General features: G+C 45.5%; 1 protein-coding gene across 16 annotated transcripts in view; it reads right to left on the bottom strand.

Annotated features, from left to right (window-relative positions):
• The window catches only part of KCTD6 (potassium channel tetramerization domain containing 6), a 44,457-nt gene that overhangs the window by 15,773 nt on the left and 12,970 nt on the right, over nucleotides 1-15,714 (bottom strand). For 4 of the 16 annotated variants that reach the window (XM_070455820.1, XM_070455815.1, XM_070455818.1 and 1 more), the window contains 2 exons: nucleotides 1,539-1,603; nucleotides 384-521 (listed from right to left, as the gene is read on the bottom strand). The exons of 8 other annotated variants lie outside the window; for them this stretch is intronic. The gene's annotated coding sequence lies outside the window, so the exon portion shown is untranslated. 4 more of the 16 variants (XM_070455821.1, XM_020907832.2, XM_020907827.2 and 1 more) reach the window with 4 other exon arrangements.

Consider the following 15,714-nt stretch of genomic DNA (forward strand, 5'->3'; position numbering starts at 1 on the left):
CACCGGCTCCCCCTTTCTTTGGGAGACCTCCCTGGCCTCTCCCTCCCCGCCCCGTCCCCACTGCTGGGCTCCGAGACCATCCCCTCTGCTTGCCCCCACTGAGCATAAACAGTCTGTTTATGACTGTCAGTCACCCAGTGGGAGGAGACCTTGCTGACAGAGCACGCCGTGTCTCAGCCTTCATTCAGGGAGTCTGGCTTCACCTGGGAGAGCCCCAGCCACAAGCCTGGGTGGGGAGGTTCACTGAGGGAGAAACGAAAGGGCACCAAGGAGAAAAGCGCAAACAAGATGGGAAATGGAACCAGCAAATGAAACGTGGCCCCCAAAGCAGCGTGACTCTCTCGGATGATTACCACAGCGGGGCGCACCCCCTGCCACCTTACCTTGACCGTGTCACCAGAGCCCCTCAGGTCCCCCCAGCCTCCTGGGGCCTCCAGATGGGTGGGCCAGACATATGCAAAAAGAAAGTCTGCGTGCCTTCAGGAGGCTTCCCCAGACTGCGGAGCGTCCCAGCGGAGGTCCTGTGGGGACCAGAGAGGGTGTGTATGTCTCAAAGATCCCAGACAGGCTGAGAAAAGCCCCTGGGCTGGAAGGTGCCCCCCAAAAGTCAGGGGATGCTAACCAACTGCTTGGAGAGTCCAAGCAGGTCATCTGGGGGCTAAACCTACATTTGGCCACTTGGGGTGATTCAATTACCCCCCCCAACCCCTCCTCGGATGGGGACAGTCTTTTGGGACCTCAGGAGGTAAAGGACCCCAAAGCAGCTGTATGAATTATCTGGACCCAAGACCTGGCTGAGGGCTTCCGTGGTGGTTTAGACGGTAAAGAACCTGCCTGCAATGAGGGAGACCCGGGTTCGATCCCTAGGCTGGGAAGATCCCCTGAAGAAGGGAATGGCAACCCACTCCAGTATTCTTGTCTGGAGAATTCCGTGGATGGGAGGAGCCTGGAGGGCTACAGTCCATGGGGTCGCAAGGAGTCAGACACGACTGAGCAACCAACACGTTTATGCTTCACTTTTCAAGACACGGCTGAACCCCTCCCAACGCCCCTCCTGAGGTGTGCTGAAGAGCCAAGGGTTCGGCCCGTGGGGAAGCCCACTCCCCTCTGCCTTTCTCGGGGCTCGGTCTCGCCTCCTCTGTACGCGCCTCTCCCTCTCTCCCCCTCGGTCACCTTTGATCCTTGTGCCACGGGTGGCACTATCCCAGCTTCTCCTGGGGCTGGTAAAGGCTTCCTTAGCCCTCTGCCCACTGGCTGCCCTGCCGGGAAATCCATTTCTGAACAGACTCCCGGCTCCACCCTGGGGCCCGGCTCCAGTCCCTCCGCACACTTGCCCCAGCCTCTGGGCCACCCACTTGCAGCCGGCAAGGTTTCCAATGCCTCCCCCACTTCCAGCCATGGAGACGCTTTGGTAAATTTGACGAGAGCGTTTTTCCTTTTTATAAGGTTTCTAATTACCTATTACGTCTAATCCCTTTAATCGGCTTCCAAAGCTCAGCTTGGAGCTACAGAACCAGGGGAAGGCATCTGGTTCTCACCAGTGTTGAGAGAGAGGCCCCGTGGTCGTCCCTTGGATGTCACCAGCCTCTTCACCGTTCTGACTCTGTAATTAAAGGGATCAGGAGGTCGGCTTCTGTCTGTAGCCCCCCGAGCGTTTCAGCGGGCCACATGTGAGAAGTTCACGGGCCTTCAGAGTCCTTCTGAGCCAAGAGAGAAGAAAACCGCCTGGCCACGGCACGGCCAGCTGGCACGCAGGAGGCACGGCGACTCCCGATTCTGAGTTCTCACCCTCCCTGACAGCTCAGGGCTCTAAATGCTTGTCAGTAACACACTGCAGGCCCCTGCTGTCCTCCTGCCTGCTCCTAATCCAAGCCATTTCCTCGGCATGCGTTTCCTAGTTTAGCAAGAGCCTCATTCGCTTAGCAGAGCACACAGCTCTTGTCCCCTCTGTCCAGTCCCTCTCAGGCTGATTCTCTTCTTCTTAACACATCCAAAGCCTCTTTTTCCACATGCCCTCCTGCCTGAATGCTCTCCCCCTCCCCCTATGTACTATGGGAACACCCGTGTACCCTGCCCCCAACACCCAAATGCATCGCTTTTATCAAGGAGTCCTGTGGGACTCTGCCTGAAATATAGCTGTATTACCTTCAGAAAGCCCCTATGTTTTACACAAGAGCAAATAACAATATTTGTAAAGCTGCCACAGAAGAGGATCTGTTCATGTCCCAGGGGCTTCTGAAATATAAGGTCTCTTTACAAGGCAGCAACATTATTTTAAACCTACTGAAATGTCCTTGGGTTTCACGATGATGGTGGGGGTTCAAAACCTCACTGGCTAATAGTGGATCCATTGTTATCCTGGCCGGGAAAAAAAAAAAAATGAGAGCATCGTGTAGAGAAGTAACTATAGTAACCGTGTAAAGAGCCATGTTTCAGGATTCAGAATTCTACACGTGTCACTTATCTCCTGTGCCTGACATCAGGTTCCGAGACACCAGAGCATGCGGGGTGGGACTCTAGCTGACTCACTTGGCCCTGTCACCAGCAGCATGGGTCTGGACCCTCAGCCACAGTTTCTTCCACCATAAAGTCGAATAACGCAACTCTGTGTCAGGGTTGTTATGACAGTGAAGTGAGGCAATTAAAGTGTGGAAAACTCTGCTAATGCAGAGCCTGGCATAAAGTCGGCACACAATAAACTGGTAGCTCTTATTATAATAACTAATTGCTCTACTGCTGATCTGGAAAGATAAATATAGAATTGAAACTCTGGCAGGCAGCAGGAGAACTGCGCTAAGAGAGGGGGTGACTTTTTGAGACTTGGTGATTCGATTGTTCCACCAAGGTCTCTTAAGACATCTATTTATTTTGGTTGCAAGTTGAATATTGTCCATGTTGATAACAGCAGTGGATAATTAAACAATGGCTTCCGCTGACATTCTTATAGCATTTGTGTAACAAGCTAAATATTATCTTTTTATAACCCTTTCTGCATTAAGATAGACCAAACCTGATCCTATAATGTCATGAGACTAAATTGGCAGGGTAATGTGATTATACAAAATAATAAATAGGAAAGTAATAAATTTTTATCACTTGGAGAGGCACTGTGTCCCCCTCCCCCACCTCGGCTGATTTTGTTTGTTTTTAGTAAATTTTGTTACTGACATATAACATTCATATAGCAAATGTGCATAAAACATAAATGAATGGTGTGATGAATTTTCCACAAAGTGAACACAGCGTGTAACCCACACCCAGATCAAGAAACAATCACCAGGACGCCAGAAACTCCCTCGTGCATCTCGCTGGGTGATCATTTTTCTTACTTCTCCTCCTTCCTCTTCTTTGAGATACAATTTATGAACCATTCAATGTATCCATTTAAAATATACAGTTTGATGAATTCTTCTAAATTCATACAGTGTGCGCGGGCTTCCCAGGTGGCACTAGTTTAGGTAAAGAACCCGCCTGCCAAAGCAGGAGATGCAGGAGACACAGGAGATGTGGATGCGATCCTTGGGTCGGGAAGATCTTCTGGAGGAGGAAACGGCAACCCACTCCACTATGCTTGCCTGGAGAACCCCATGGACAGAGGAGCCTGGTGGGCTATAGTCCATGGGGTCACAGAGTTAGACACGACTAAGCATATATAGTGTACAACATCGCCACCATCCAGTGTTAGAATACTTCCATTACCCCCAGAAAGTCCTCTGGTGCCTGTTCAAGGTCAACCTCACTTCCATCTCTAGCCCCAGGAAACCACTGATGCTCTGTCTCTTGCCTCTAATAAAATGCTCATATAGAAGCACACAGAAGCCAACATTCAATGGTGTGTTTGTGTCGCACTGGCTTTTTATCATAAAAGATATAAATATGAATATAACAAGATTACAATTTCCCAACTGTGGCACATGAAAGAAGTTCAGGTGTCACCTAGACAATTAGTTGATATCTGAATTGTGCTTTTTTCTAAGATACCAGAAAATAACTAGAACATAAAGTCCTCAATATCACAGATACTGTTGCTTTGAGCTAGAATAGGTTTTAAAATGAGTCAATTTAAAGAAACATTGGTAATAACATAGATAGTGCATAGATAACGTGAAAATTCTAAGGGTGTGTGCAGCAAATGTTGAAGCCAGTCAAATAGTGACCTAGATTGAGAGAAATCATTTCTCTGAGCTCTGAAATTCTCTGTAGATCAATCAATATGCAGGCTTTTAAAAATAATGTTTAAAATTTTAGAGTTATTCAGGTGTTTTATTGACCATTTCTACACTTTTTTATTGAGTGCCTTCTACATGCCAGATGCTAGATAAATGCTCACTTAGAGATTCTAGTCACACTGCTTTTGTACCTACATCATAAATATTTTTTACAGGACTTTGAAGGAAAATGGGCTTTCCTGGTGGCTCAGGCAGTATAGAATCTGTCTGCTATTCAGGAGACGTGGGTTTGATTCCTGGGTTTGGAAAATCCCCTGGAGAAGGGAATGGGCAATCCACTCCAGCATTCATGCCTGGAGAATTTCATGGACAGAGGAGCCTGGGAGGCTACAGTCCACGGGGTCACAAATAATCAGACACGGCTGAGCGACTAACACTTTCACTTTCACTTTGATGGTAAGTGCAGTGACAACAGGAGTGTGTGGTTATGTACTCTCACAAAGCAGTTGCCCTGCCAGTTCTGGGCTGACACGAGCAAGAACCAGAATTCAGGGAAGGGACAGAAAGTGTGTCTGAGTGATGAGGGAGCTGGCTCAAGGGAGGGGAAATTTGGTCAAGTCGTTTAAAAGAAAGGAGGATGGTTATAGCAAAAGCAGAAGTAGGGCAGAAAACAAACATATTCCAGGGTCAAAAGAGTTGACTCTACTGGCAAATGCAGAGTTGAGAAAGGTGAAGAGTTGGCAACAGGACTAGAAGGACTGATCCAAATGTTGACTACTCTCAAACAACTATGCGATGGACGCCATGGAAACTAACCAGAGAAGCAGTCATAATGTCAATCCTTTGTGGAAGATACAGAGGACGGCAGGATGGGTGGATGGACAGATGGATAATGGATGGCTGGGTGGATGACAAAAGGCAGGAAGGGATGGATGCTCAGATGGATGGTCATCTGCCACATGTAATATATTCCACATCCATATCTGTGTTGTTAAGTCCTAAAATTAACGCTCTGTATTATGTGCTGCCTTGACGTCTGATAAAATTGGGAAGACCTTAAATGGTCTAAACACAAGTCTCCTTATTCATTTTTCTGCACCCATAAGGTTCCCTAGCCATATAACCCTTCCTGTCGAGGGCATCAGGCACAGTTCCTGCTTAACCCTGAGAAGTGGGCTTCAGTTCATGCCAGCCCATGGAATTATTCCAAAAAGCCAATCAGCTCCTCCTGCAGCAAGTGGTACCTCACCTCTTGTGATGAGTATTCTCGGTTCCCAAGTGTACGCCCATGTGGCCCAGCATGGGTGTGTGGCATCCTCCTCCCCAAGGCTGAGGGTACCAGTGACTAACAACTGCTGTCAGTCTCACCTGGCCATCGGCAAGTGTCGTGTGTTTGGTCATCCCCACACCACAGGGCAGGAATCCGTCCTCACTAACAGGCAGAAGAGGTGATCAAAGCAATCCTCCCCCATTTTCCTTTGCTAATGGAAATTGTGTTTCATTCAAGGAGCCATCCTCCCTAACGTGACTTATTCCTAACTGGTTTAATTCTACCTTAGGGGTCTCATTAGACTCTAGCATGTATCTCAGTTCTGCCTGCTGCAATGTAAGGTATATCTGATGGGATGACTGTGGGAAAGGGTTCCTGGTTTCTAAAAAGTGAGTGAGTGAAAAAAAAAAAATGAGTGAGTGAGTGAAAGTCGCGTCCACTGTTCACAACCCTATGGACCATACAGTCCATGTAATTCTCCAGGCCAGAATATGGAAGTGGGAAGCCTTTCCCTTCTCCAGGGGATCTTCCCCACCCAGGGATCAAATGCAGGTCTCCCGCATTGCAGACGGATTCTTTACCAGCTGAACCACAAGGGAAGCCCAAGAACACTGGAGTGGGCAGCCTATCCCTTCTCCAGCAGATCTTACCGACCCAGGAATCCAACCAGGGTCTCCTGCATTGCAGGCGGATTCTTTACCAACTGAGCTATCAGGAAAGCCCTCCCAAGAAGAAGAAACTGAAATAAAAGCCCCTCTGCTCTACCTCTGGATATTCTGTATCCAAGTAGGATGCCTTTACCTGCTGCTCCCATTAACCTGTGACCACCAGTAGATACAGCCTACTCTAGAGGATGAGAGAAGGGAAACCTGGGTCCTTACCAACACCAGTGAGCCACTGATTCAACAGTCACACCTTTGGATGACATATTTTCTTACTATTTATGCCAGTCTGGGTCAGCATTTTCTCTTCCTTGCTGCTGAAAACATCCTTTTGGAACATCATCTTTAAGCTGTATTGGTTAACGTGAATAGCTTAATCTATCCATCAATGACATTCTTTTTTTTTTCACTCATGGCATTCGTAAAGAGTTTTCAGAAGGACCTTAAGTTTAATGTCTAAATTGATAGATTTAATTAACAAAGATAAGAACTAGGAATTGAGTAACTGTTATCTACACTCATAATATCCTTGACATAAGTTTTTATTATTGCTCCTGTTTTATAGAAATTTTGTGGAGACTCAGACAGGTGTATGATGAGCCCGGATCACACAAACAGCAAGTGTCCAAGCCAGGATATAAAGGCCAGTTCTTACTGCCGTGCCAAAACCCTGCAGGGCATCCCATTCTGAGTGAGTCTGGCTGGGACTAGGAAGCCCAAATGAAGAAAGAATTGAAGGAACCTCAACAGGCAAAAAAAAAAAATTTTAACAGATCTAGAAGGGTATTTCTTACTTTTTTAGGGAAGACAATGCCGCCAGCAACTTCTGACTTTTTTTGGCCACTTCTGAACCAGTCACAAAACTATTTCAAGTGCAAAATTGCTTGTGAGATGCACAATCAATCGGGTAACAAGCATTTATGGAGCTTATAACATGGGCCTGGCAGCTGGAGTAACTGCTGGGTGCTGTTTCACAGCCCACTGAGAGGAGGGCTAAACTATACCACAAATTTCATGGAAATAGAAGTTTTTAAACTCCACCCTAGGCTTATAGGTCTGGCATTACTGCTGAGCATTTAGGATGCAGCTGAGCACCGCCTACAAATAAGGATTTGGATTTTAGAGTCAGGATGACTGAGATTCAAATCCCAACTCTCTCACTACTGGCTGTGACCTTTAGCAAGTTTCTTATCTTCCTGAACCTCAGTGTGCAGATCTGTAAAAAAATGGATATAACCATAGTTCCTCGTTCAAAAGGCAGGTGTGCTGATTAAATTGGATAATGCCAGGGTTCAGAATGTACTCAGTGGATGTTAAGAGGAGATTACTTCTTAACATTTAATTATCCCTTTTGAAAAAGTAGATGCCTATAATCCCCCATGTAGAAACACGGAGCTGGAGTAAAGGGTGAACTGACTACCAGCCTGGATTACGCCAGAGAGAGTTAATCCACACCGTCGGTTCTTCCTGTGTTTTCCGTTCTCCCTTCCTCTTACTTGAAAAGGGAACTGATCCTGGGAATGCCGCCCGTAGTCTGCAAGCCTATGAAAGGTGGTGCAACCAGCCCGAGGGACAACCTCAGAAATATTCCTGGGGCCCCACAATGTCAGGAAAGCAGCAGAGGACCCTGGAGCCAAAGGGGCCACACAGGTGAGCAGTGGAGTATTCCGCCGTATCCGTAAACAAGGATGTCACAGTCATCTGCGATTTAGGCTCTCCAAATGTGAATTTCTGAGCCCGAAGGGCAACCAGGAAGGAGAAGGATACCTGTGATCCAGCAGCCACCGGGCTGCAGCCACTCCCTATGGTGAGCACTGAGGAAAACCAGAGGATACTGGCCCCAGATAGCTGAGGTGCAGCTGAAAGGGATGATTTCAGTGAGCCCAGACACTTGCATCTTCCCATACACAGAGAAGCACTGAATTCCTTAATTTGAGATACCTGGTTTTCTTTAATTCACAAAAATATTTTTGATATTTGGACTACCTTCCCTTTGTTGCAAATTTCTATACAATCCGACACCCCCAGCCCTCCCAGCCAGTTCCCTTTGGGGTACTTGACATGCTGTCTCCCAGGCTTGAAGTCCTAAAAATTCCTACTGAACAAAACATAACTCTCAGCTTTTAGATCGTGACTACTCATATTTTTAAGTCAACATGGGCAACAGGTCCTGTGACCAACCATGTGACTGATGACCCAGAGCTAGAGCTCTCCCTCTCCCCAACCTTGGTCTTGGTTAAACCTCCGGGACCGAGAGACACTCAGTATGTATGTACTGCTGAGGAGAGGATGGATGTGCCCAGGACAGACTGCCGTTAGAGGCTTTACACCACACCTCAGCAGGACAGAGACCTGCACTCAGAGTGGAGTTCTGGGAAAGCAAGCCTTATTTCTTGCCCACCGGAGTTGTGGGCTGAGATTCATACCAACTATGGCAAGAAGAATTCAAGAGCTGCTTGTTCTCAACAGACTGAGGTGAATACAAGGTCTACAGACTTCAGCAAGGAAGCAAAGTGAAGGCAAACCATAGCCACCGCTGCAGGCCTAGCACCTGGAGGTCTGGGTTAAACCCTTTGGTCTGGGTTTTTAGGCATAAACACGGAAGCAAATGAGTGAAGGAGGAACAAAGAGACACACCTGGCAGAAAACAGCCAGTATTCACAGCCTTTCACACCCAACTCTTAATAAACCCAGAGATTTGGGTTTGCACCTAAGGTTTAGCAATTAAAACCGTGTTGCAACACCTTTCTGGTTTGAAGCGGAGAAAGCATAAGGCCTATGAATTTGAGGATTTGACACCACAGCCGTCTGTGCAAACATCTGACTCACTCTGCCCCTCCAGGGAGGCAAGAAGCCAGCTCAGGTTTCACTGTTAGCCCCCAAACCCCACTGGGAATGTCAGTTCTTTCCCAGAAGCAAACTGAACTACCAAATCTGTTTAAATCAGTGCTGACAACCTAAACCCAAGTTTATGAAGCTGCAGGCCACAGAGGAGACCCTCTGTTCCAGGACTACACCATGAGGGGTGAGGAGCCCTGATTCAAATGAAACGGAGCTAGATTTCGCTGTTTTCATCACTTTAACATTTACATTCCGAGAGCCTAGGGAAATGGATCTTTGAGACACGGAACATTAACCTTTGCTATAGCAAAGTCATGCCTGTCTTCAAACGCCTCACAAAAAAAAAAAAAAAAAAAAAAAATGGTACTCCTTATCTCCATTCTAGCCTCCAGCCTTCTGGAAAGGTCAGAGCTTGGGAGGAGTCCTGACAGCAGTGAAATCTCAGGAAATCTTGGGCTTACAGGGATGGCAGCGACCATCTAAGTCCACACTGACATTTTATGCACGAGTAAACTCAGGCTGAGGAGAGCTTAGAGTACTTTCGCAAAGTCACTTTGCTGGATGGCTGATGAACGGTGACTGGAGTCAATGTTACCTTACCCTGTCTATTCATTTACTGTAATGAACCTCTTTTGGTTACTATTTGGGGGCCTCTGTGGTTGTGTGGGTCACAGAAGGGAACAAGGCCCCCATTTACCATGTAGAAGTCAGAGAGGCCCCATATCCCTCTCCCCACTTCCTATAGCTTAAGATTCATCCAAGAGGACACTTCCATCCAGCCCTACCAACAGTAGCCAACCTGCCCAAGGCCATCATGTTGGTTCTGGCCTAGGAACAGAGTACTCTGACCAGAACTACATATCCTAGTGACCAGCTTGCTCAGTGACCAATTGCATAATGAACAGTTTGCCTAAAAGTCAAATACTCTTGTCAGTATTCATTCAAGCTGTCATCTGCTGCTGCTTTTTTTTTTCTCCTTGCCAACTTTTGGACATCTTTACAAATTTAAAAAATCAAATTCCTGTAAGGGTTTTTTCCCCTGCTAAATTTTGTATTTCTGATTAACTATTTATGAATGTGTTGCTTTTTATAAACAATGAATTTGTTCTTTATTGTTACGGGAGGCTTTTGATAATATATGAACCTCCGAACACACTGTTAGGGATTTTTTTGCAACAGTGAATAACAACACTTTTTTCTAAGCTATATGTTTACAAGTTAGAGACTTTTACTGAACTTGACATAAGATATTAAATTCAGAATAATTCTAAGTGTTAAGCATAAAATGGAGTGACCTTGGTCAGCAACTGAGCTGACTTTAGCAACGCGATGAAACCAGCATACCTCCTAACAATTAATGGTAATCAATGGCTGACTACAATGAACGAGTCTATACTAGACCTGATGGGTAATACTGGGCTCATATTCCATTCAGATCCATACACAAGTATTGAGTTTAACTACCATAATGAAACAACTAACGTTTCTCAACTACATGTCAAAGGCTGGGCTGAACGCTGTAGTTTTATTCTTTTAGTTCTGCTCCCTGAGGACAAGGCCTCATCTTGGTTCACCACTGTGTCCTCAGCCCTATTAGTAGGTACTGTTATAATCTATCACCTCAACTGTACAGGGGAGCAAATTCAGGTTCAGTTGTTACTACTTGTCCAAGTAAGTGTGTGACCAGACACCTGGACCCTAACAACTAAAGCCTAGACGGTAGGGGTCAGGGTGGACAGACACATTCATGCTATTCAGTGCTGGGGACCTGGCGAGCGGGGTAAATACAGAAGCCCCTGGGAGGAGGTGGTTCTGAAATGACTCTAAAAGGTGTCTAAATGACTATTCTCAGAGGTAGAACATTCCACAATGAGACCAAGCTTCCTAGGGAGCCTTGGGACAGAATACAAGCAGGGGTCAGAGGTCAGGGGTACACCCCAGTGGCCTGTGCAATGTTGCGGCTTTCCAATCGAAGGTTAGCTTGATGGTGAGGGAAGAATCATTCTGAAAACCCAGGATAATAAACATGGGGCATTGTGGTCTAACAAGGAGATTAGTCCTGAGCTCTCTTTTCTCCTCCATCTAATGTATATTAATTTTCTCTAGAAATTAAAAATATCTCAGATTCTCACGTGGCTTTGGCCTTGTGCCGCTGTGCTAACACTAGTCAATAGCATTTTGTATGAAAAGAAAACTGTGGATGGGAATGTGAAATGGTACAGCACTCTGGAAAATAATTTGGCAGCTTCTAAAAAGCTAGGCATACATTTATCCTACAACCCAGCAATCGCAATCCTGGGCATTTATCCCAACGAAATGAAAACTTATGTTCACACAAAAACCTGTGCAGGATTGTTCAGAGTCGCTTGCTCTGCAATAGCCCCAAACTGGAAACAACCAAAAAATGTCCTACAATAGGTGAATGATTAAACAAACTGTGGTACATACTGACCATGGAATTATTTTCAACAATAAAAATGAACAAGCTGGTGATACAGGCAATAACTTGGATGGATATCAAGGGCTTTATGCTAAGTGGGAAAAAAACAAAATTTCATGCTGCATGATTCCATTTATATAACATTCTCAAACTGGCAAAACTCCTGGGACTTCCCTGTTGGTCCAGAGGCAAGACTGCGCTCCTAGTGCAGGGGGCCCAGGTTCGGTCCCTGGTTAGGGAACTCAATTCCACATGCCATAGGTAAAAAGTTCCCACATGCCACAACTAAGATCCAGCACAGCCAAATAAGTGAGCATTTTTATAAATAAATAAAAATTTTGTACTCACTATTATAATACTGTTCTTTTTTATACAGAGATAATGTGAAGAAATCTTGTCTCCCTAAGTTACGTAACAACCAGACTAGAATAAGGCTAGTATTATTTTCCAACCCCAGTGTTTTATAAAGGAGGTCTAATGAAGATCCCCTGGAGAAGGGAAAGGCTACACACTCCAGTATTCTGGCCTGCAGAATTCCATGGATTGTATAATCCATGGGGTCACAAAGAGTGGGACACGACTGAAAGACTTTCACTTCACTTCAATGTTATTAAACAAAATGGCTTTCCTTTGGTCAAAAAAGAATTTTTTAACTCTAGTCAAGTAATCGACATCAAAATGTCCAGGATGCTATGAAGTGTTCCTTGTGCCTGGAAATGCAGAGTTTTATTCATGCTCTGAAAGTTCATGCTACAGCATGTGGGTGAAGCTTTCTGAGCAACCTTTCCCTCTGCTACTGAAAAGCCAAAATGTGGGCTCAGAGTCTTAGCTTTGCTTCCCACAAAAAATGTGGCTAAGGCCAGAGAACAGAAGCATTTATACTTTTAGAGGACCCCTTCTTCATGAGTCACAGGACAGCAGCCCTGAGAAGGTCCTTTCTGAAGCTGCTGCAGCTTGCTGCGGCCACTCAAGAGGAGAGGGTGCCCTCTACAGGTGAAACTGGGGGACAAAACAGTCTCCGACCCCGGAGAAGGGTCCGTGGGAATTCACCTGCATGACCTTTTCTAGGCAGCACTCTTCTAAAGCTTCCAAAACCTAATGTCTATCAACGCAATACCAGACATAATCTAAGTGTGTGTGAACACACTCATAAAATTCGAATTATCTCTGCAAGGAGAAGCAGGAAACGTAGCAACACTTGTCTCCTGCGAGGGAAATGTCCTAAGAGAGATGGGGATGCGGGGAAATTAACTTTCCCTCCCCCCAAATTTGGGATGAAAAAGTTTCAAACATACAGAAAAGTTGAAAGAACAGTATAATAGTATAACGACCATCCTGACCACTTAAGATTCCACAACTGTTACCATTTACCGTATTTGTTTTATCTCTACTATTAATTTGTCAGAATTATTCAATTAGAGACTCACAGCAAGAATCTTTATGCCCTTTGAATTCTGTATAGAGTGTATCATCGATAGAAATAAATACATTAGTAATAACAACAACCTCTGAGAGAAGTTGTGAGGGAACACTACATTAAATAAGATATACGGTATGCAAATGCCTGCCACGGTGCCAAGCACAGAGCACCCGCTCAATAAATAAACGTTAACTATAGTCATTGTTGGGCTTCCCTGGCTGCTCAGTGGTGAAGAATCTGCCTGCCAATCAGGAGACGCGGGTTCAATCCCTGGGTCGGGAAGATCCTCTGGAGAAGGAAATGGCAACCCACTCCAGTATTTTCGCCTGGGAAATCCCATGGACAGAGGAGCCTGGCAGGCTACTGTTTGTGGGGTTGCAAAGAGTCAGACATGACTTAGCGAGTAAACCGCAGCAACAGCATAATCATTCTTATATTTCCAGATTCCATAGTCAACTCATCGACTCTGCTCAGCCCAAGGTGAGCAGCACAGACAGGACCCAGCTGTTGCGGAGCAGACGACAGGGCTCTAAGAAGCTCAGTGAGTCCAGCCTGTCCAGGCACCAAGGGCCCCCAGAAGGGCCTGGCATCTGGGCCTTTTCCCAATGTAGCCTTTTTCCCACTTTTCCAAACGCCCAGCTCCTGAAAGGCTCCTGGCAGGTCCAGAGCAGAAGGGTCATCGTACATTGTAGGAAAGTGACAAAGCCTACAGACCACTCTGTTAGAGGCAGGCCGGAGAGCAGGGAGGAGGCAGAGGGTGGCCTGACACTAGCTCCTTCTGGGCTGCTCTGAGAAAATCCCTCCATGACTACAGATATTCACCTCTTCCCATAGACCATCCTGTAATGAGTTTTCACTGTTTTCTGATCTAAAAAAAGTACAATAAATATAAAATACAACTCAGTATGTAGTAAAAAAACAAACATGCTATCTAGATTTCTAAATATGTCAAATAACATATGTAATTCATAATATGCATATATACAGTATAATATACATATATTAATACATGTTAACATATATAATAATACACGTTATCAGATATATATATATATATATAAATGAAAGTGAAAGTCACTCAGTTGTGTCTGACTCTTTACAACCCCATGAACTGTAACCCGCCAGCCTCCTCCATGCATGAAATTCTCCAGGGAAAATACAATTCAGTATGTGGTAAAAACAGAGTAGAGATTCAATGCTAGCTAGGCCTCTTACATGCAATATATGACACGTTATGTTCCTTTATTTTTACATTATATACTGATTGATCAATCTGTAGACCCCCCCGAGCATCTCTGGCTACGTGGGTTTCACCACATACTGAACTATATTCGGTCAGACTAACCCTTTTCCCCACCAGGGGAACAAGCTGTAGGTAAACCAGCTGAGCCACTGCTTGCCCTGCTGGCCGTGACCAACACCTCTCTGAGGTCTCAGGCCTACAGATATTCATGGGCCGGCCAGCTGCCCACAAACCCAGAGACTTCCTCCAATCCTTGTAGAGAGAGAACTGGGGAACTCGCCTGCCCCTCAGCCCTAAAAGGTAGGCATTACTATCTCCACTGAAATAAACTGAATGTATTCCCCCCCACCACCACCAACAAAATACATACACTGTAATCCAATCCCCAATGTGACAAATTTAGAGACAGACTCTTTGGGAGGTGATTAGGTCCCAAAGCAAAGCCCTCATAAATGGGATCAGTGCCCTTATTAAAAAAGAAAAGAAGACCCTGGAGAGCTGCCTCATGCCTTCTGCTATCTGAAGACACGGATAAAATGGACAGCTATGAACCCGTAAGCAGGCTCTCACCAGACACCACATCTGCTGACACCTTGATCTAGGACTTGCCAGTCTTCAGAAATTTGTTGTTTATAAGTTACCATGTCTACCATATTTTGTTATAGTGGCCCAAGCAGACTCAAGACACCCATTTGACACATGAGAGATGATGTACAGATGCCACAAGCAATGAGCTCAAGGTGAGTGGCAGCACTGGGATGCCTGCTCCTAGCTGTGGACCTTTAATACAGATGTCAATGTAGAAACGTGTACATACGAGTATCAGCAAAACTGTAGGGGAAAAGCCACTTTCAGATACTCTTTATTGGAATTTACATCTGGAAATCAACACGACAATATTGAACACAATTTAAAATGCACAGTTCCAGTAGCTAAGACTCCTTGCTCACAATGCAGGGAGCCTGGGTTCAACTCCTGGTCAGGGAACTGGATCCCACGTGACGCAACTAAGATCTGGTGCAGCCAAGTAAGTAAATAAAATAAATAAATATATATAATTTTTTTTTTAAGAAAAAAAAAGTTAACATATACTCCAAAGTACATGGTGAGGATTCAAGGAAAGATAGAGTAAATACACTCTGCCCAAGCTATCATACTAACTCAACTACAGACCCTTTCAACGTAGAGAGCAATGACCCAAGGATGGTAGGAAGCAAACGGTAGCAGGTCAATCAGAAAAAAGACCAGAATTCAAAAGTCCATAAAACTGGTGGGGAGTTCGGATTTTCTCCCTTAGGCATTGCCTGGCCTAAATTCGAAACTCCGAAGTTTTCATCAGGTGCAGACAGAAAGAGTTCCAAAAGAAGCCCTCTCTTTCTGATCTGGGCGGGTGGGGGCGTCGGGAGAATATTCCATTTCAATTTTCATTATCTGTTTCCTGCCCTAGCCTGCATGCAATACCTTAGTGCTGGTGGCAGCAGTGGGTGGTCAGAGGCTTAAAGCTCTAAGGGAGGGGAATTCTGTCTCTAAGCAGAGGAGCTGGGATTCCAAGAGCAGGGAGAGAATACCATTGCTGTTTCCTGTCCTCCTTGGTCCAGATGTAGAAATAGCAGCAAGCAGTCCACAACAGAGCAGATGAACTAAAGCCACACTGTTCTCAGCTGACTTG

Source organism: Odocoileus virginianus, chromosome 26 (genome assembly GCF_023699985.2).
Source record: "Odocoileus virginianus isolate 20LAN1187 ecotype Illinois chromosome 26, Ovbor_1.2, whole genome shotgun sequence".
NCBI lineage: Eukaryota > Metazoa > Chordata > Mammalia > Artiodactyla > Cervidae > Odocoileus > Odocoileus virginianus.